The 19,541-nt window shown below is 35.6% G+C and overlaps 1 protein-coding gene across 3 annotated transcripts in view; it reads left to right on the top strand.

Moving 5' to 3' along the window:
- The window catches only part of Cad87A (cadherin-87A), an 83,605-nt gene that overhangs the window by 23,978 nt on the left and 40,086 nt on the right, over positions 1-19,541 (top strand). Inside the window, exons 1-2 of one of the 3 annotated variants that reach the window (XM_069054184.1) lie at positions 10,863-11,042; positions 12,301-12,355. The exons of 1 other annotated variant lie outside the window; for it this stretch is intronic. The gene's annotated coding sequence lies outside the window, so the exon portion shown is untranslated. Of the gene's footprint in view, positions 1-10,862; positions 11,043-12,300; positions 12,356-19,541 lie in introns of those variants that run through there. One more of the 3 variants, XM_069054183.1, reaches the window with a different exon arrangement.

Raw genomic sequence — 19,541 nt, 5'->3', positions numbered from 1 at the left:
CGTTCTCTTCGATGAAAAATCGTTATACAGAAGAGATTCAGATGATAAAGTTTCGTTTGTCAGAAATAATCCACTCTCATACATTTTAAAAATCCACGACTTGTATTGTGTCTGAGACTGTTGTCAGATTTATTGCAAGGGATGTGGTCGATCAATTGTGGGTACAGAAGAAGGACTTAATTATGATCAAAAATGTAAACCGTTGTTGCAACGTTGTTGGATGAGAGAGCTTAATTAGTTTGGGGCAATTAAGGCTTTGCGTTTTGGCCAGTTTTCCAGAAAACGAAAATGTAAGCACGATGCAAAAAAGATAAGTGTAAGTAACATTAAGAAGAAAATACGAGTTAGATAGGAATTTTAATTGGAGGGGAAACGACAACGCGAGAAGAGAACCCTTTATGCCAACAACGTAATTATCACAGATCAAGCTGTTTAGCACAAATTGTGGTGCTTGAATTTAAGACATTCGTCCGTTTAAATACGGGACTTCTCCATTACACCAGTTATATCAGCACTTTTGTAACGCCTCGAGGAAATTATTTGCATCCAAACTGTACCCTTCTCCGGAAAAAAAGATTTGCAAGGGAAACGTCCTCCTGTTATCCTTTACCTCACCAGCACATGTAGACGTTCTCGGTAATTATGCTCTAATCCAGATCTACAACGTATTAATTACGAACACTCAAATTTAATTACCTGAACGTGACATGAGCTAAATGGAGTCGTGTTTTATAGGGAGGGCCTCCATCCTGTCGTCGTATTGATCAGATGGGTTTGATGGATTATTATTAGATTAATACCGTATTAGGGCAATTTGTTACGTTCGAGTTTTTCTCCATGTTATCAAGGGCAGTACATTTGTCACGTATCACCTGTAACCTCTGTATTAGGTCGCACACACCCAATACTGTTTCAATAATTGCCGGTTAAACGGAAATTGAATTCGGCGCGAGTTCATCAATCAGAGACATTACAACACAAATGTAATACACTCAAGTAAGCAAAGAAACTTCATTTCGTAAAGAGTCATAAATCACTTGGACAAAAAAAAACACATCATCACGCATTGACCAAGTTTTCGGTCACGTTACGGCTTTACGTGGTCTTCGGATACGGAAAAGACTGGAGGTGAAGTGCCATTCAGACGTAGCCATTGTTGATATCGTAGCGTGATGCATCCTTCCGGTCGGTGAAAATTTTTATCTTTTATAGCTTACTTCCATTTATCTAAAATAGAACGGATCCAGACTCGTAACTTTCATGGGGGACTGATGTACCGTTGAGGTTCTATGATCGAAACTATAAAATGATAACGTACATCATGAATTTTACATCGCTGTTGGATAGAATTTAGTGAAATTCCTCACATAACCCGCATCTTTCAGGTTATTCAGTAACCGGAGACGCATTTTGCGGACTCTTAAAATCGCTCATGCAAACGTTACGCTCATACAATTCGTTGCACAATGTGCACGATCGTTGCGCTGTGTGAACCCGGCTCCGTGCAAAAACAATTAACGAGTTATTTAATTGGAAACAGAGAAACGTCCGTTAAATTATTTCAAAGGACATCGCTTTCAGACAGTTTTATTCGTGTTGAGACATAAAGCCTTTCATATTTTTATCTCGGTTCAAAGGATTTAATATCACTACCAGGCGCCTTTTTATTTGCTATTTTTCGGCATTTTTGTTCGAGACATTTAAGTACAAACAAATTCTTTTGTGACAGCGCTCCCAAAGAAATAAATGATACGTTCAAAAATATTGTAAAAAATTAAAGCTATTTTTTGGCAAAAGAAAACACTGCACGTGTACAGTGGATCTGACAATAAAAGGGAATTTAGAGGGGAAATAATGAAACCATCCACGACAAACTTCTGGGTTTCACAACTTAGCAGCCAACAAATAAATTGTTCGGAAATGGAGAGTTACAGATCGTGGTAAAGAGAATGTCACTTGAGCCTATTTTGATAAAAAATAGTGTCTTCTCAAGATTATACAGTGTGTTCAAATAATGCAAAATCATGCTTCTCTAGTGTAGAAAGTGCAATTTATGGAATACACACAGGGTTAATAGTTTTGAGTCGTTTGGATGTTGCTGTGAGTGAAGATAATGAAACTGTCAACGACAAGAGTTTTGGTTTTCACAGCTTCTTCGAGCAATCCAAATTGTTTGTAAATGAATAGTTGTGATGGCGAAGAAACTATATTTTCGCTCAGTTGGTTTAAAAATAAAAAATAATCTCATCAAGAGTATACAGTGTGTTGAGATAATGAAAAATTAAGTTTAAGTTACTGGTTGTAAGGCAGACCAAGTGCAATTTTTTTGAGTCGTTGAGTCAAATATTTTTTCAAGAGAACTTTTCATTATTAGGACAAAAAATGATTCATTTATCTTAAGGAGTCATATTGGCAGGGAGTCATCCTTCAGAAGGAAATAAATGTTTGTTTTTTTACTGCTACTATTATATGAGAAGAATGAAGTAATCAAATACTTCACAAGTGGGGCAGTTAAGGTTAAAGAAAAAAATCTTTACCAAATTGTAATTGTATATTAAGTGAATAAATCAATCTTTTCATTGATGCAATTAACAAATAATCTAGTCAAATGCTCCACGTGCGTGTAAAATGATTACGCACTAAAATGTTGGCTGGGAGTGGAAGCGATGAGCCCATCAGCGACAAGACTTCTGGGAATCACAAGTTGAGCAAGCGACCTAAATTGTGCGGAAATGAAGAGTCGCGATGATGGTGAAGAGATCTGTAACAGCTTAACCGTAGTTGGATTAAAAATAGCTTATTAGTCGAAGCTTATGCTTACGTAAGTGTAGATAATCTTGTTCTGTTGCGAATGGGGGTTGAATAATTTTCACGGCGTAAAAAATCCCTCAAAGTCAAATTAGCAAATCACGTGGGGTCAAGGCTTTATGTCGGGCCGTAAACATTTACAACTTGAGGATTATGGCGTTATTTTCTGGATAGAAGAACCCTACTTTATTTTATGTGCCAAATCTGGAGTGGACGTTACCCCAACCATATTAGACTATCTGGGCTGTAATAATTAATTTTGGCAGACAAATAAAAGAAGCGTGTGAAGCCCGGAACGTATTATGCAATAAAATTTAACGACAGCCACGGAAACAATGGGATTATCAAGAGAACGGACGAAACGTGGGATAATTTAAACAAAGTAAGTGGATCGATGGTTCGGGAATTATTCCGGCTAAGTAGTATTGAAAGTAATTAAATTTTAATAAATTAGCTTGGAGAGAAGCGGCTCGGAAAAATGGAGGCGCTGTTTCTTTTATTTGTTTTAATCACATCGAAGTTTCTTCAGGAAGAATAAAGTTGTCGAGACGCAATTTCCAGCCATTCAACTATTCACATGCTCCAAAGAACTTTAAGGACGTCTTTGAAATATTAACTAAACTTTCACTGGAACCGGAGTATTGTGCGAAAAGCAGGATTCAGCCCGAACCGCCATAATTGATACAATAATAATAGACGTCGTCGGTCTCGAGCAATCGGATAAAATTTTCTATACGCTCGTAATGCGCTCGTACATTTTTAAACGTTGTGCCCTCCAGCCACGCCACCCGTGTCCGCAAACGCAAGTAACGAAACCCTTCTGAACAATGCGGGCATAATTTAAAATTCATTAAAAGTATGATTATGTACCGTCTATCTTCCGATATGCTCCGCTACAGTGTCTAAATGAAAACTTAAAAGTACTCAATGCAGTGTAAATTATTGCACGGCTGCGGAAACTTTGTTAATTTCGAAAGTTGCGACAGGCTGTAATTGTTGTGGAAATTTCAAACCAAAACCTATTAGAAGAATTCTGAGAGTAACGCGCCCCAATGTGTGCAATTAATTTTTTTAGTGGGTCGTTAGAATTAAGGAGCGGAGTCCAATAATCGTGACTATAATGTACGCAAATTATTAAAGTTCGTTTAATTGAGTGGGGGAGCAAATGACCCCGCACCGCAAGGGCGGAATTTGTTTATTACGGTTAACAGTGGTGTAATTGTTCGAGTTTAGTCACTGAGGGCCCATAGCTGGGGTCGGTGAGCAATTGTTTGGCTACCAGTTGTTAATTATAATGAATCAATCTCTCGCTTATTTATTGCTCGAGTAATTTCCACATTCCAAGAACTTCGCTTTGCGAATATGAGTCTTAGGTGCTCGCCTCGATCATATTTTTTCCAGGCGACCCTCGAACTTTCACCACTGCCACCAATTAGGCTTGTTTTAGGACGACTTCTAATCAAATTTATTGGAAGAATTTTTCAATCGAGCTACTTTCCGCAAACAGATTCTTTGATTAATCGATAAAGCTCTCCTGCCTTACATGCTCCAAACTTAAATTGGAGTTTAATTAAAATTGTTTTATTAATTGCTGAAGAACTTCGATACAGGCAGAATTTAAATTGACTTTTGATTCGCTAATTACACATTTTAATTCGATTTTTCGCAAACCGGCACCGTCCCGACGACAAAAATTCATTCGCATTTTCTGCACGGACGCGCCTGCAAATTTCACCCACTCCATTACTAAATTATTATTATTACGGGGAACTGCATTACACTCCTCCATTATTTATGCCCTCATATATCGCCACACAATGAACCTGCCACGCAAAATCCACGACGGATACCAGAATAAATGTCAATTTAATTCGTGGACAATCGTTGCGTATTCGACCACTCACCGCACTCTATAACGTGTGTTTTTACTTTGAGACGATTTAAAAAAATACATACAGGGTACAGGGTTATTCACGAGTAATAGTGGGCCTTACAAACATTGAAACGCAACCAGTAATACATTTTCATCGTCTTCGTGGATCATTTATATTTATTTAAAAAAATATAAAACAGTTGCTTTTAGTTTTTTTTTTTAATTTGACATGAAGTTAACGTCTAAATTAATGTAAATTTTTTAGGTTATTTTTATTTAAACATAAATACATTTTAGGTTTGATAGATGTCACGTAACGACAACTGGAAATTGTCTTAATAAAAGTAGTCCTGGATTCATTAAAAAATAAAAAGATCAATCGGTATAGTCCAATTTTTACCGTTTTGAGGTGACGTCACGATTTCCTTCCTCGCTTTCTCTTTATTGAAACGACAGAAACAGAAAAAAAAACAAAAAAAGGCACGTTTATTCATTGATGGTCACTTTGAGGTTATTTTATGCTCCTGTCAATTTGACCATTTTTAATTTGTTTCACTTATTACATTGATTACAAACATAACCTTTCGAAGCAATTGTCAACAAATTTGAAACATTATATAGTCCAATTTTTACCCTTTTGCGATGACGTCATTATCTAGTAACTTTACGTATGTTTGAGCTAGGATCAGAAACAAATTTGAATTGACGTGAAGTTACTAGATAATGACGTCATCTTAAAAGGGTAAAAATTGGACTATATCTACTCGTTTGCGAAATATGTTTACATATTGGTTCCGTCAGGACGTTGTTAGGGCCATTATTACTCGCGAAGACCCCTGTATTGTCTCAGAGCCCCTAGTGTTTAGGCAACCAACTAATCACACCTATTTATCCTTATTTCATACGCTATGCAGTACGATTTGAAAGAATTTTGTAATAACGCTGTATGTATTAGGTACGGTGAAGTTAAATAAGCTTTATAAAAGTGCAAATGGGGTTTGCGCGAATGTGGGACCGACACGTTTAACAAATTTGTTTTCCCCTTTTCCCGAAGTGATATCAAACAAGAAACGCAATAAATGTAAATAATCGGGACCAGATTTTCTCGCGTTTCCTGAGGCCACTCTTAACTTAGCCAAGTGGCGGTTATATCTCCTGCTAGGGAGTAGTGGTAGCACCGTTTCCAATAAAATACCAAGAGATTTATTACAATGTGAGACGAACGGTTTACATATGGCCGCACTCTAATAGCGAGACACGGATGGATATCTCCTTGAACCGTTCGATTTCCTCCGGTGTAGACGAGATAGCGGCTCGATGCCTTATTTATATATTAAAAGGGGCCGGTGGTTTGGCGACATCGAATTATCAGGACGGTGATTTAATTATTTCACCCTTGTCAAACCTTGAGAGCTAAGACTGTAGTCTCATCCGTGAAATCCGATTTATTCAATACCCTGCGAATACATACACGATGCCTGAATAAGTTATATAGGAAGGGAAAAACGTGTGTGAAGGTTTTTACTTTTAAGTCGAGGGAATATTTCACATTTCCGTTGTGCTGTCAGTTTCATTACCGTTCCTGCGATGAGAGATACCGCCGCCTAAAATAATGATGCGTTTTTCAACTCCTTTCATGTTTTGTTTGATGTCCTCAGAATGACCCGACATTTTTAAATATATTATGCGCCCCAGAGGATCGATTCACTCATGAATTTAATAAAACTTCCGAGTCGAGCTTGAGTAGAATTATTTTGCTGACGGAATGTTTGAATGAATCGTTAAGAAGTTGTGGTGGAGTAATATGATAAATTTGAGAAATTAAGAAGCAGTGGGGCCTTCTCATAAAATTCCTTATAACAAAGCATTGTAGGGTGTACTCACGTGGATTTAACGGCACGCAAGTCGGCAATTCACATAAATAAGTCTTGTAAAAACGTACAGAAAAATCACAATGGAAGTGCACACCATTAGAAAACAAGAAGCTTCTTCTCTCGCTGTTAAAATAAAATGCTCCAAGTTTGTTTAATAAAATCTGAGATTTTCCGAAGACGTATCAAATTTGAATAAAAGTTTTTCAGGTGTTTGCCTTCGAGCTTTGCCAAATCCTCGTACAAAACGATTCGCCCGGTTCAAGGACTCCACAAAGGTTATAAACCAGAGTCTTGATTGAGTAATTTGGCAAGAAATTTAAATCTTTCATGAATAAATCTGAAACTACTAACTTCCAAGAAGTGACATTAAAACTTCCAAGGGGAGAATGCGTTAATACAAGTACACGGTGTGGTGGAAACCGAAACCGCAGACAGATACACCGCCCTCTTTCGTATTTTATGCAAGCCCCAGATCTAGGTGTAATTATCACGGGAAGACTTCCAAACAATGCACAAGTGTGAAGTCTCGATTTAAGATAAGGAGTGAATGAGGGAGAAAAATCGAGACAAAAGGCGCTGGACTTTTAACGATTTTAACGTTTGGAACAACAACGAGGTGGGGCTTTGTTGAATTGTTCGCTGCTCGAACAAGAAAGATGTTCTATTTATCAATTATTGTTTGAGCATGAACGTCGGTTTAACTTGGTAAATCAAACACATCCACTTTCGAAACGGATTTAATGTATTCTGCAAATAATATGTGTTTTTCCAAGTATAACGACATCAAACACGTTAATGTCAGACGTGTATGCAGGGGTTTATAAGAGATTGTCCGTTCAGCGAACTGTGAAAATCAACAATATTTCAGTTTTCCTACTTTGAAACAATTCCACAAAAGAATAAAGCGATCCCTCACACAACACTAATTCGTATAATTTTGTTTTCGCAGATGTGGGGTTTAAATTCACTCGCACAGATTTATCAGCAAGACAAGACTTGTTGTTTACGCAACACGTGACCGAAAAAATAGTGTTTGTATTTCGTGCGAAAGATGATTGTTTTGTTGGCGCATTCGAATGAGTTTGAAGTCTCGACCTGGCGGTCTCGACCAAAAACTCATTCTCATGCCCCAACAAAAAACAATCATTTTGCGCACTTAATACAAAAATAACTATTTTAGATAGAAATAGAGATGTGTAGTATAAATTATAAAATTATTAAAGTTTTTGGAAGATCCATTTCGGAAAACATCTACTCGTATGCTGTGCAGGACATGATTTTGAAGGTCTAAAGTATAGAACAGACACTTTGAACATTTCGCGTGAATTTATCTTTCATAAGTTGTATCCTAATTTGGGTATGAGAAAGAGAAAATTATCTTTTAAAAGAATCTCCAAATGACTGCACGACAGTCGTTCTGAGGAAGATTTTTTCTGGATTCTTCTTGGGCCATATCTATTGTAACTATAGATTTGCATCCTTGGTTACTATCCAGAAACAAAAGAACGGTTAAAGAAATGGAGACATTGTGGTTCTCCAAAAAAGTTTCGTGTTCAAAGTATTTTTTGGAACAAAGAGGAAATGATTCTGACAGATTACTCAGAGTAAAATGTAACTGGAGTGTACAGTATAATTCCAAATAAGTGGCATCGTGGGAGGCGTGGATTATCTAAAGTGAACTTTATGTTATGTCAAAAAATTTACTAAACATGTGAAACCGTCATTATTTTATTTTATATTACTCAGTGGAAATAAAAATATCCTGTATTAAAAAAGACAGTTTTTTTTTACACTTTTCATAAATGAAACAAAGAAATTCCAAATACCATAACAAGAAAATAAACACAAAACGATTCCAACGATAATGTCAAAACCAAATTAACAGCGAAGGTTACCAACAGCGTCGAAACTAGGGTATTATTAGCAGGGGTCTTGCTGCCAACGTACATTTGTTCCAACGCCTACCGCTATGCCACTTATTCTGAATTATAATATATTGTTGTTTGTTGCTGTTAAACTCCTAGAAATGTGCAGAAATGTAGCGAGAAAGTTTCAAAAAGTGTGTTCTTTCAGCAGAAGTATCTGCTCAATGAAAATAATCAATTTGGTTTTGAATTGCATGATTATTCCTTATATTCACCAGATTTGATCCCTTCGGATTGTCACAGACCTCCAAAGCTCAGAAATTATTTGAAACGAGACACCTGCTTTGAAATGAAACGATAATTAGTGTTGTGGAAAGTGTTTTGCTAACCAAAGCAGTATATTTTAAAATGTGTAGGGAACATGAAAATTTGTTATTAGATCTTTGTCCGCGTTAGCTTAAGAACTTGTTAACACCTCATCGTGTGCAGGAAAGTTAACGCTTGATTTCTTTTTTCACTTTATGCAACAAGAAAGCATCTCAGGTGTACCGAATGGATTATGATGAAAATTTGATGCGATGTAGAGTTTCATACATTATGAAGGAAAAGTAGTTCATGTCGGTTAATAAACGGTTTTAAACTTGATCACGAAAGAGGTTTTAACTCGGAAAATCACCCTTACGGATTTGCTTTTTAGAAACTTACTTCGTTCAGAATTACTAATTGGCATTCGACGAAATCCACATTATTTTAACGATCAATTAAAACGAGCGAACTGTCCTTGGCTTTTGTTCAAGTAAAACACTTCGAGGCTAGACCATCCATTGTGTATCGCACACCCAGTTTCTGATTTAAATTCCGCTTTTTAATCAAATGACTTCGACAGACACAAAACAAGTTAAGTTTTTTCACTCATCCAGAAAAATGCGTATTTATTTTTTTTTGTTCGCACTCATTCCCCTATATTGAAATTTTTTAAAACAGGGAAACTGCATTTTTTCCTATAGTTATTCAGAAACATTTTGATACTTGCGCAGTTCTAACAAATTTCTGCCTTTACTTTGTAATGTATTAAAATTTTATCAAAATTAACCAACTTCACTTGGGAAGCTTTCAATTTTGTTGCTAAAGGACATTTTATATATTTTTTTTAATATCTACATAGTTGTTAAAGGTGCCTTTCCGGACTGTTTGTCACCATGTAAATAACCTCATAACGGCCGGAGTCCGTTAAGGGTGTCCGTTATGAGCGGGAGCGGCCGTTATGAATGAGTAAATAACTATAGCAACGTAGATCTAAACTTTATTTTTCAACTTTTTTACAGCCATGGATAAAATTGACAAGATTAAATTTAGAAATTGCAGTAACCTAACCAAATATAAGACCGTAACCATGGTAACAAAGGAAAACTAAAGTTTAAAAATTGCAGTATTGAACTGAGATTTTGTTTTATTATTTTTTTGTATATTTGATCGTAGATAAACTATAGTATTATACTCGCAAGTAAAGGTTTTTATCCACTCAATATGACATGTCCGATAAATGACCATTACCAGTCATTTATTGGACGGACATTTAAATGACCGACAACACTAGATAATAGTATAGTATTATACTCGGAAGTAAAGGTTTTTATCCACTCAAATGATTACAGCACGTGCCTACGGCTTGTGCTACAACCTTCATTTTAGTGGATAAAACCTTCTTTACTTGCTCATGTAATAATATACTATTATTTTCTATTGTCACTACATTATGTCAAACTTTATGACATTAATTTCGATCTCGTTATGACATACTTTACCTTTCTAGTGTGGTAAAGTGACACTATAAATTTCCCATCTCGTATCGTAAAATGGCACGTTCCGATACTTGTGAGGTTCTATCAAATCCTTTTTTGTAATTTTTTTTCACAACACTCGTGAGTGTCAAGTTCCCGCTTGTAAGAAAGTCGTACGTTGTACACAGTAATTGTTTTTTGAATGTGCGCATGCACTGTGCTAATTTTGAAAGTGTAACCCATTCCGTTTTGCTACGGCATGTTCTGAAACAACTTCTAATTAAGACGAAATGCAACACGTTTTAACACGAGTTTACTAGGTTGCAATTTAATGATGTTGCACGGAGTAAGCCACCGAATGCGCTCCGAATCCGGCGCTTCAGCTTTGTCCCTTACCATTTTCCAGTTTTGTTCGACTAATTCGCAAAATCAAAAGCTTTCCATTTGCGTTTAATGAGCAAACTCTTTTGGTGGGCGAACGTCTGGCCTAAACATGTCGTCGTTTCCGTTGTTCCGGCACACGTGTACTTCTGTTTCTGAATACCGGCTCAACTTTCTGCGAGTTTATGAGAGTGACGAGGTGGAAGCTCGGCGCACCCTGCGGTCGTATCGGAAAAGCTCGAGAAGTCCGACCGGTTTGGCATCAGTTCGTGCTAAAACTTCGTCCGTTACAGCTGAATTTACCGGGTGGAATTTCAGTGTTCGTTACGTCACGTCGCGATATCGCCAACTTGCATAATTCTGGAAATTATGACAGTCGAGTGTGGTTGGGTCGGTCTTCGCCTCGTTAGTCTCTTCTAGAAGCAGAAGTTGAGCGTTCACGGCCTATTCTACTGTGAAGGTTTGTTTTTTACGACAACAAGAGCGGCGTGTTTGTCTACCTCGGCGGATCTTTTTCGGTGTTTGCTTAAAGTGTTTTGCCGCTTTTCGAATGATGTAGTTTCGAACGTGCTATTTTCCCGGCGCATCCGCCAAATGTGATACAAACGCGTGCAAATCGCATTCGAACATTTTTGCCCTCTCTTCACATACTTTCCCTGAATACTAACAGATTATTCTTATTTGCAATATGACATTCAAGGAAATTAGATTTTCCGAACCTTCCATGACACACAACGGGGGCGAGGATATTGTGCCAATAACTAACACAAAAGCGCCGATACCCTCGAGACATCCCACTAACTACACAGACACACTATTTATCACAGTTACCACCGACACCTATTTAACCAATTTTTTGACAAAAATCCACCCACACTTTTTCATTTTTTTTTCCATTTTTGTTTTCGAAATATTGATTACTCTTGTGTGATAAGGAGCACACACAGCGTCACCCTAAACGTGTTTAATGGTCCGTGCATTTTAAACCTTTATTTTACAAAACGACTCGCCTCAAATGCACATCTGGAATTGTTTATCCAATCGATTCTGTACTCTTATGTTCCATTCCCAATTTTATTCATAATCATTTTATTGCCCCTACAAGATTTGCATTTCTCGATAAACGGTGGTTTATTGTGTAAACGTAGCTATTTGTACAAAAAAACGATGCTAATCTATGCAGTTTATATTCCAACTCGGCAGCAATTTTATCTAAATCGCTCCAAATAAAGAATCGCCGATTTTATTTATTTATTTTGCGAGTGAGGCAGCGGCTGTCTCACAACTAATTAAATTATCATCCAGAATGACAACTATTGAAGGAGCGGCTTTGCGAATGGTTCTCTTTATAGTTCAAGTCGTCTTTGTTAATGCAAACGCTCTTGTTTACTCATTAATTAATTTGCCGTCATTGCTACGGAAAACCCTAATAAAATTAATTCATTATCGCCGATTTTTTTGAAGGGCTTATTTACCCTGCACTCTTATTTTGTTGTATGCTGCCAACGGAAATATCTTTTCAATTAAATCCTGAAATATAGCTTTTAATCAATTTTGTTTACTTGAGTATTCATCCATAAAATTTTATAAAATTGAAGGATGAAAGCAATATTTTTAATCGGTTACCCCTCGGGCTCCTCTGTACTCCGTTGTTTTATCGCTCACTTTAAATGAAATTGTTTTGAAACTATGTTATTGACAAACAATCTTTGTTGCAGATATTGATGTAATGAACTTTCCTCTAGGATAAGAGAACCACTAAAGATCTCACAGGTATGTCTAGACACTGAATTAAATCCATGAAGATTACGTTTCCATAACGTTATTGTTGTTTTTTTATTATCTAGACAAAGAGATTTCTCTTTCTTCGATAAACGCTTCTAGGACCGGAATAATTGGATCTACCGCAACAATACCTTGGGTTTTCCATTGGTAAAACAATGATACAATGGAAACATTTTTTGAAAAATTACAATTTGAACTCTTACAAATAATTTTGCACCGAACAAAGTTACCAAATACTCATAAAAAAATAAAGATAAAGATTTTGCATTCCATTCGTTTTATTTCATTTTTTGGTTCATGTTTAAGACAACATTTTTGTATTTACTTTGTAAATTTTTTGCCTGGTGCTCAACCAAGAGAAGTTTCTTGGCTTCAACGACCCTTAATGAAATTATTTTTCCACTTTACTTTCGACGGACTGAGACAGTCTTGATCCAGCTAATTGGAATTTCAATTTGTGTTTGTCTTTTGTAATAAAAAAATCATGTGTTGTTGAGCGGCGATTTTTGGACGCTGCAGAATCTGTTTGGTGTGTTTGTATTTATACCTGCGACAATGTTTACAAGCAAAAATGAACCCGTGTTTGCTGTGCCAGTATCGAGTGAAACGCATTTAATTTAGTCGTTAGGGCATTACACGGCCGCAATTTGGAAAGCGCTGGTGCATTTCCGGGTATTGACGAATGGGACAACACGTTCGGTCAGTTCCATTGAAAGGTAAAAATCGGTAATTTAAATCGCGTCTAAAAATTTTCATTGGCGGATCGTTAGCGCGCCGCCATTGTTCGCGAAGAGTTTAACGAGGCGCCATAATTATAACAGCCGCAATAAGATAGACACAAACTAAAGAAATATGATGTTATTAATGTAATGAACCGGCGCGCAGCTTTGATTCATGACAATCCTTAATCACGAGTGTCTGCTTTTGACTCAAAGAAAAGTTATTGTTTTATGCAAGGGGGTTGGTAAAAAGTGACGTCTTAAGGGATTTCGGCGGTAATTTGGCGGGATGCGTTGGCACGACTGTTTTGCGGAGTGCATCCATTAGATGCACGATTCGAACGTTTCGAATAAATTGCGGGGCGGTCGTTACCCGCATGAAAAATTCATGATGGCCGAAAAAAATATTGAATAAAAATACGGAAAAACAAAATCACAAGTAGTCAGATAAAAATAAAAAAGGAAATAAGTCGGTGAGAAAGGCAATATCTATCGACAGCTATCATAGTTGGCAGGGTTCGAGTTTATATCCGGTACAATCTACTTCAGGATCTGAGTGCGTGGCACTAAAACTGCTGCCGTAGCCGATGAAATCTCCTTGTTCACTTCACGAGCAACCTCGTAGTCTACCAATCTTTTTTAATTAAAAAAGCGAATGTTTCCGGCTAATTGGGGAAGTGTTCTTCTATTTTCGTAAATTGGATAAGTCGGGACCGATATACAAAGGCAGCATCGGGAAAAATCCGTCCTCGGTTAGAACATTGTCTTTTCGCCAGCAGGCTAAAGGAGTTGGTTTTCAGAGCGAGCTGGATTATTTACTGAAAGTTTGATAATTTAATTACCATCGACAACGCTAGGTACTTTGTGACACACAATTTTGTTCAATATTTTTAATACAGTACCATTTTAAAACTTTTGATTGTTTCATCGTGATGGAGCTTGTGAGTTACAGAATTTGACGAAAGCTGTCGTCATCATTGTTCTTTCTGCTCGTTCTTATTATTTTGTTGTTTTTTCATGAATTTTATGAAAAAAATTCTCAGAAACCCCAATTTAAAAATAGGCCAGAAACTACGAAATTGAGCAGTTCGATCGCGTTCTCGATTTTCGTAAAAGGAAATGGTTTAGTTTTCAAATGTATCAGCAAAAAAAATCATTTGGTGTTTCGTGGTTTTGAATTTTGTTCCAGGGACTAATACATATTTCAGCAGTGATCTCTTCCTCTTGGTATTAAACAGTCCGATTACTTTTTTTCGTAACGTTTGTATAGTTGTCTACGGGTCATAAGGTTTTTGTGCAGATTTTAATTCTCGAAAAAATTTGAGAATATAGCAATATTTATACTGTCTCTAAAAGAAGGTATATCAAGTCCTGTGGAATTGTGCGGCTCTATAATGTTGTTGTGTCGAACCGTTGAAGCTGTCAAATCAGATGTCAACAGTCAAATGTAAAATCTTAGCGTCAGTTGCGAGTTCGACGTCTTAGTTGTTTTGCTTGTGATTTTCTTCAGTTTTTCTATATTCTAATTACTTTTCATCTTACAACAGTGTTTATTAAAAACCTGTTATTAATGGACTTACAGTCGCGAGCAATAAATTTTGGTCGTAAAGGTCATTCTTTGACGCAATAGAAAATGCTCCATTGTAAAACAGTCGTAAATATCATAACCTATCATCATGTTGTATGACATTAATTGTCATTTTTTTCTCAATTTTTTGACACTTTGTTGACGTGGGCATAATCAGGCAGGGAAATTTTTTAAATTTGTGAGAATCTAACCAAATTTTGAAATGACATTGACGACCAAAATTTATTGCTCGCGACAGTACATAACCTCTATTTTTGTATTTGGTACTACTATATGCTACAGAACGGCAAAAATCAAATACATATATTCGAATTCCACGGGACTCTTGATATACGTTGTTTTATAGACACTTTGTATTTTCATTATGATTCAAAAAAAATCACTCTTCATAATATTTTTTTTTTGTATTATTAAAGAATTACTAGTATATTCGCAAAAATTATACACATGAATTTAGCAGTTAAATTCAATTTATTAAAGGATACACAACCACATTACATTTATAAACCAGAAAGTTGTTTAGAAAATGACAATTACAAATTATATTTTGATCGCACAGTTTTAACTGACATTCACATTCAGCATAACAGACCAGACATTATTATTTTAAATAAACAACAAAAGCAAGCATATCTTTTAGATATAGCTGTTCCAAATTCACACAATATAACACAAACATATAATACAAAAATTAATAAATATTTAGAACTATCCGTTGCTATGAGAAATCTTTGGTGTTTAGAAAAAATTTCGATTTTACCATTTATAATTTCAGCAACAGGAATAGTACCGCAATCTCTTTTTAAAAATTTAAAAATTTTGGACTTAGAGTACACATTGGTGGTTGAAATTCAAAAAGGTATATTATTATACTCATGTCACATCGTGAGGAAATTCCTTAACATTGACACAGAACATAAAACACAAAAAAGTCAAAATGTGGAGGCGAGACGCCGGTAATTATGTTGATAAGCACTGCACTATTACTTGATAGTATTATCCGTAATAGTGTATGTACTCCGGCAAAATTGCCGTGCCGCCGGGTGGAGGTGGGATACGAAATTAAACAGTGGAATACGTTTGTTATAAAAATAATATTCTAAAATTTGTCATGAGAATTATAGTTTATTATAAAGTGGGTACAGGTTGCAAAGACACACTTGTCATTTGCAACAGCATTTTTTCAATATTTCTCAACCAAATAAAGGCACAAAGGGACCAGAAAATCATAGTTTGGATTGAATATTTTCCATATAAGTACAGTTTTAAAGTAATTTCAAATGACTAATGCCATAAAAGTGCTGTTGCAAATGACAAGTGTGTCTTTGCAACCTGTACCCACTTTAGACATTTTTTTAATGATGTCATATATCAGTTGCAAAATAATAATTGAATTATTCTAAAATTAAAAAGTAAATAATTACAAGATAAACTAGATCTACTTATTTCTTTTGATTTGCAACTTCACTGGTGTCAGATTTTTGGTCAGAATTAGCATTTTTCTTTTTTTGTTGTACTTTTCTTTTTTAACCTATGTGTTTCTTCACGTACCTAAATTTTATATGAAACTCACTGTTAGAAATGATTTTTTCATTGTTTTTAGGATCCAGAGAAGAGTATTATAAAAAAAAACAATTTTTTTTACAAATTTTGAAACTTTGAAAGTGGTGATATTTCGTCCTAAATGATTTTGATATCTTCATTTTAAAATTTATAGAGACATTACTGGCGTATATAATTATTAGATTAGATTAGGCAAGATAAAGAAATCTACTCGTATTTGTCCCTAGTCCTGTCTCACACCTTCCCGGATGTTTGAAATATTTTGTCAGTATTGATATTTTTCTTTTCTTTTTGTATTTTTTTTTCGTTTTCATTTTGTTTGTTTATTTACGTTCCTAAGCTTTATACAGGGTGTAATCAAAATAGCCGGAAAGATTTTAAGCCGTAAACCACCAACACATTTGAAAACGATTTGCACTGGCTGAAATTGCGAATTCAAAAATTCAAAAATCACCTAATTCCGGCCCGTGGTCGACGCTAATGAAGAGCAAACGACAGTGAAATGGTAAAAAAGCCAAACGATACCACCCAAGAAATAACACTGAATTGTGTAGGAAAAACGGACAAATAACTATTACTTTTAGCGTACCTTCTTTACAGTAAGTGCTGACAATGTTGCCCTTTATACGTAATACAGGCTTGTGCCCTGTGTCCTCCGCCCCCTTTTAAAAAACTTCACGATCTTCCCGAATTTGGGCACTAGCTGCCACGACACGTCAAGTTAGTTATTATACCGAATTTATCGACTGGCTATAGACCAGTTGCCCCCATAAAAAATCACAAGTTCACAAGGATTTAAATCCGGAGATCTTGGTGGTACCCTCTGGATCCTCTTGGATGGAACTTTCTTGTTTCTCTCAACCGTTGCACCGTGGAAGTAAACATTTTTGGATTAGGTACAACCCTGTCTGGAAATTGTTCCCGGTAGTTCCGGTACAGTATTTGCGCTTGGACCGCGTTGCCACCCGCCGCACCGCACCGTACGCGAGCACCATATCCGTTATTTCCACGTTTGTAAAATTTGGCATTTTAAACGATTTAATAACAAATAGGTACACGATTATTAATGCACTGCTACACTACACCGTTTGTCGAGTTGCAACTAATAACTGACGTAAGTCAACCCAACCTCCAATAAAAAGATCCTTTTTTGTCATACAAAAAGTGTATGACGTGTTTTTTCTTTACTATTGCTTTTATAATTTCGACTATGAAACCAAGACAGCGACGCGTCCACAGTTTATTGTCTAAATTGTCATGCCATTTCTTCACGTATTTTTACGTTTTTCAAAAACGCATATTTTTGCATTGATGCGGGAGTATTCAGTACTTACGTGTTTACATATTTCCGTATGTATATGTATTTTGATTATAGGGTACATAACGAGTGTTCAATTGAATTGTTCATCAAGTTGGCTTTGACTTTTTGATGAAAGAAGAAAAAGGGATGATGAGATGACAGTTGAGAGATGTCAGTTGTGTTTTGCGTCTTTTCTTCTGTTGAGTTTCGTTTCTGTGGAATTATAATATGTAAAGCAATTAACCTAAAATTGTACAGATTACACATCGCTGCGACTTTCGTCAAGTTAAGAGGTTTTGTATTCTATGTTCCCAGAGCTAGAGCCAGAGATATGTCCTGCTCTAATTATAAATCTTTTTGATAACCTGGCACTCACATTACATATAAAATAAATTTAGTCAAAATGTCACTTTTTAACGTGGTCCTAACCTAACTTTTGTCATTGCTCTTTTAAGACATATTTCATAATGTGAAAAATTCAAAGGCTACTTGATGAACAATTCAATTGAACACTCGATACATAAAGTCCATTCAAAAATCAAAAAACCACCAACGTCGCATTTTCCAGGATAAATACTATCGGCAACCCTGTCTAGTGTAAAATTTGGTAAGACTTGTAATTTTGAGGTTAAATGTTTATTAAGTGTCTTGTTTTTCTGGGCATGTTTATAAGTAAAAATAATAAGAATCAATAAATAAATGAAACGTGCTGCTAATAAAATAATATGAACGAAATTCAAAGCAATTGAATTTTATTTTGAATCAAATAAATGTCATAATTTATAGTTACCAACATAGTATGAAAAAATATCTACCTAGGGTTTTTAAATTTTACCAATCTGAAGCAACAGGTAGTGGTTTTTTGATTTTTGAATGGACTTTAGTTACCTAAATGATCTATTGGTTTACAAATTCACGAAAGCTTCAGATATTTTGTCAAAATTCACATTTTCTTTTTTTTTCTAGATATAAAACTGAAAGAAGTGTAATTACTATGATTTGATACAAGTTTTGAATACTTATCATATTTATTGAACTGCTTGCAAAATAATTTTTAAATTTTTATTCTAAAATTGGAAAATAATTATGTGAGATAATTACAAGATAGAGAAATCTAGACGACTTCAGCGACATTTCGGATATTTAGTCAGAATTGACATTTTTCTTCTTTACCTGCTGTTTTTAATTTTTTTTTTTCAGTTGCGTGTTGCTACCCGCACGTTTGATGAATTGTTGACAAGGTTAAAACATTTCGCTGGTACAACAGTAAAAATTGCGAAACAAATCCGCCACAATTTTGAAGTATTAAAGTGGCCTTACTCGACGTCACAAATGTATTCATGCGGTTAGCACTTCCGTTAAATATAACTGATGAGGGTGTAATTAATAATTTGTGTGTCCAACTTTAGCTTTCATATGACAGCTCGTGGGTTCGATTAAATTCGTTATTATCATCTAATATTAACAGTTCCCCGACAAACAGCCACTCATAATTTCACCCTGTTTTAATTGATGCCTCATATTTATTGTTTCACGGACGAATTTCGACATTTCGAAATGTCTCAATTTTAACGACCAGGACTGATTTTTCCAAACGGTTTCGTTATTTCTGTAACGTGAAACCTATCGATTTTATATTTAAACTCGTTTTTTGTGTTTCGAACGTCAAACGGATTTGGCAGTCTGATAGATACTCCACCCAAATTAAAGAGGTATTTGCTTTCGACATTTTATTATTTGTGCAACAAATCACAATCAATGAATCAGTTTTAATACGTTTTTCATAAGTTTCATCCGATGCAGGATTATTTCCCCGCTGAGTGAGCAACGAACTAATCGAATTCAAATTGAAACTGTTGCAAAACAAAACAAAGTACGTAAATGCACTTTCCAGTAAAGTATTTCTCACTTAACGGTTTGCATGCATCGTGTGTAATTGTATGCAATTGGGATTTTTTCAAGATTAGTAGCACGCTTAAGTGACGAAGGGTTTTAAGTGAGGCA

The sequence above is a fragment of the Tenebrio molitor genome, chromosome 7 (genome assembly GCF_963966145.1).
Source record: "Tenebrio molitor chromosome 7, icTenMoli1.1, whole genome shotgun sequence".
NCBI lineage: Eukaryota > Metazoa > Arthropoda > Insecta > Coleoptera > Tenebrionidae > Tenebrio > Tenebrio molitor.
The sequence above is the reverse complement of the archived record's forward strand: the minus strand, read 5'-3'. Positions and strand labels throughout refer to the sequence as shown.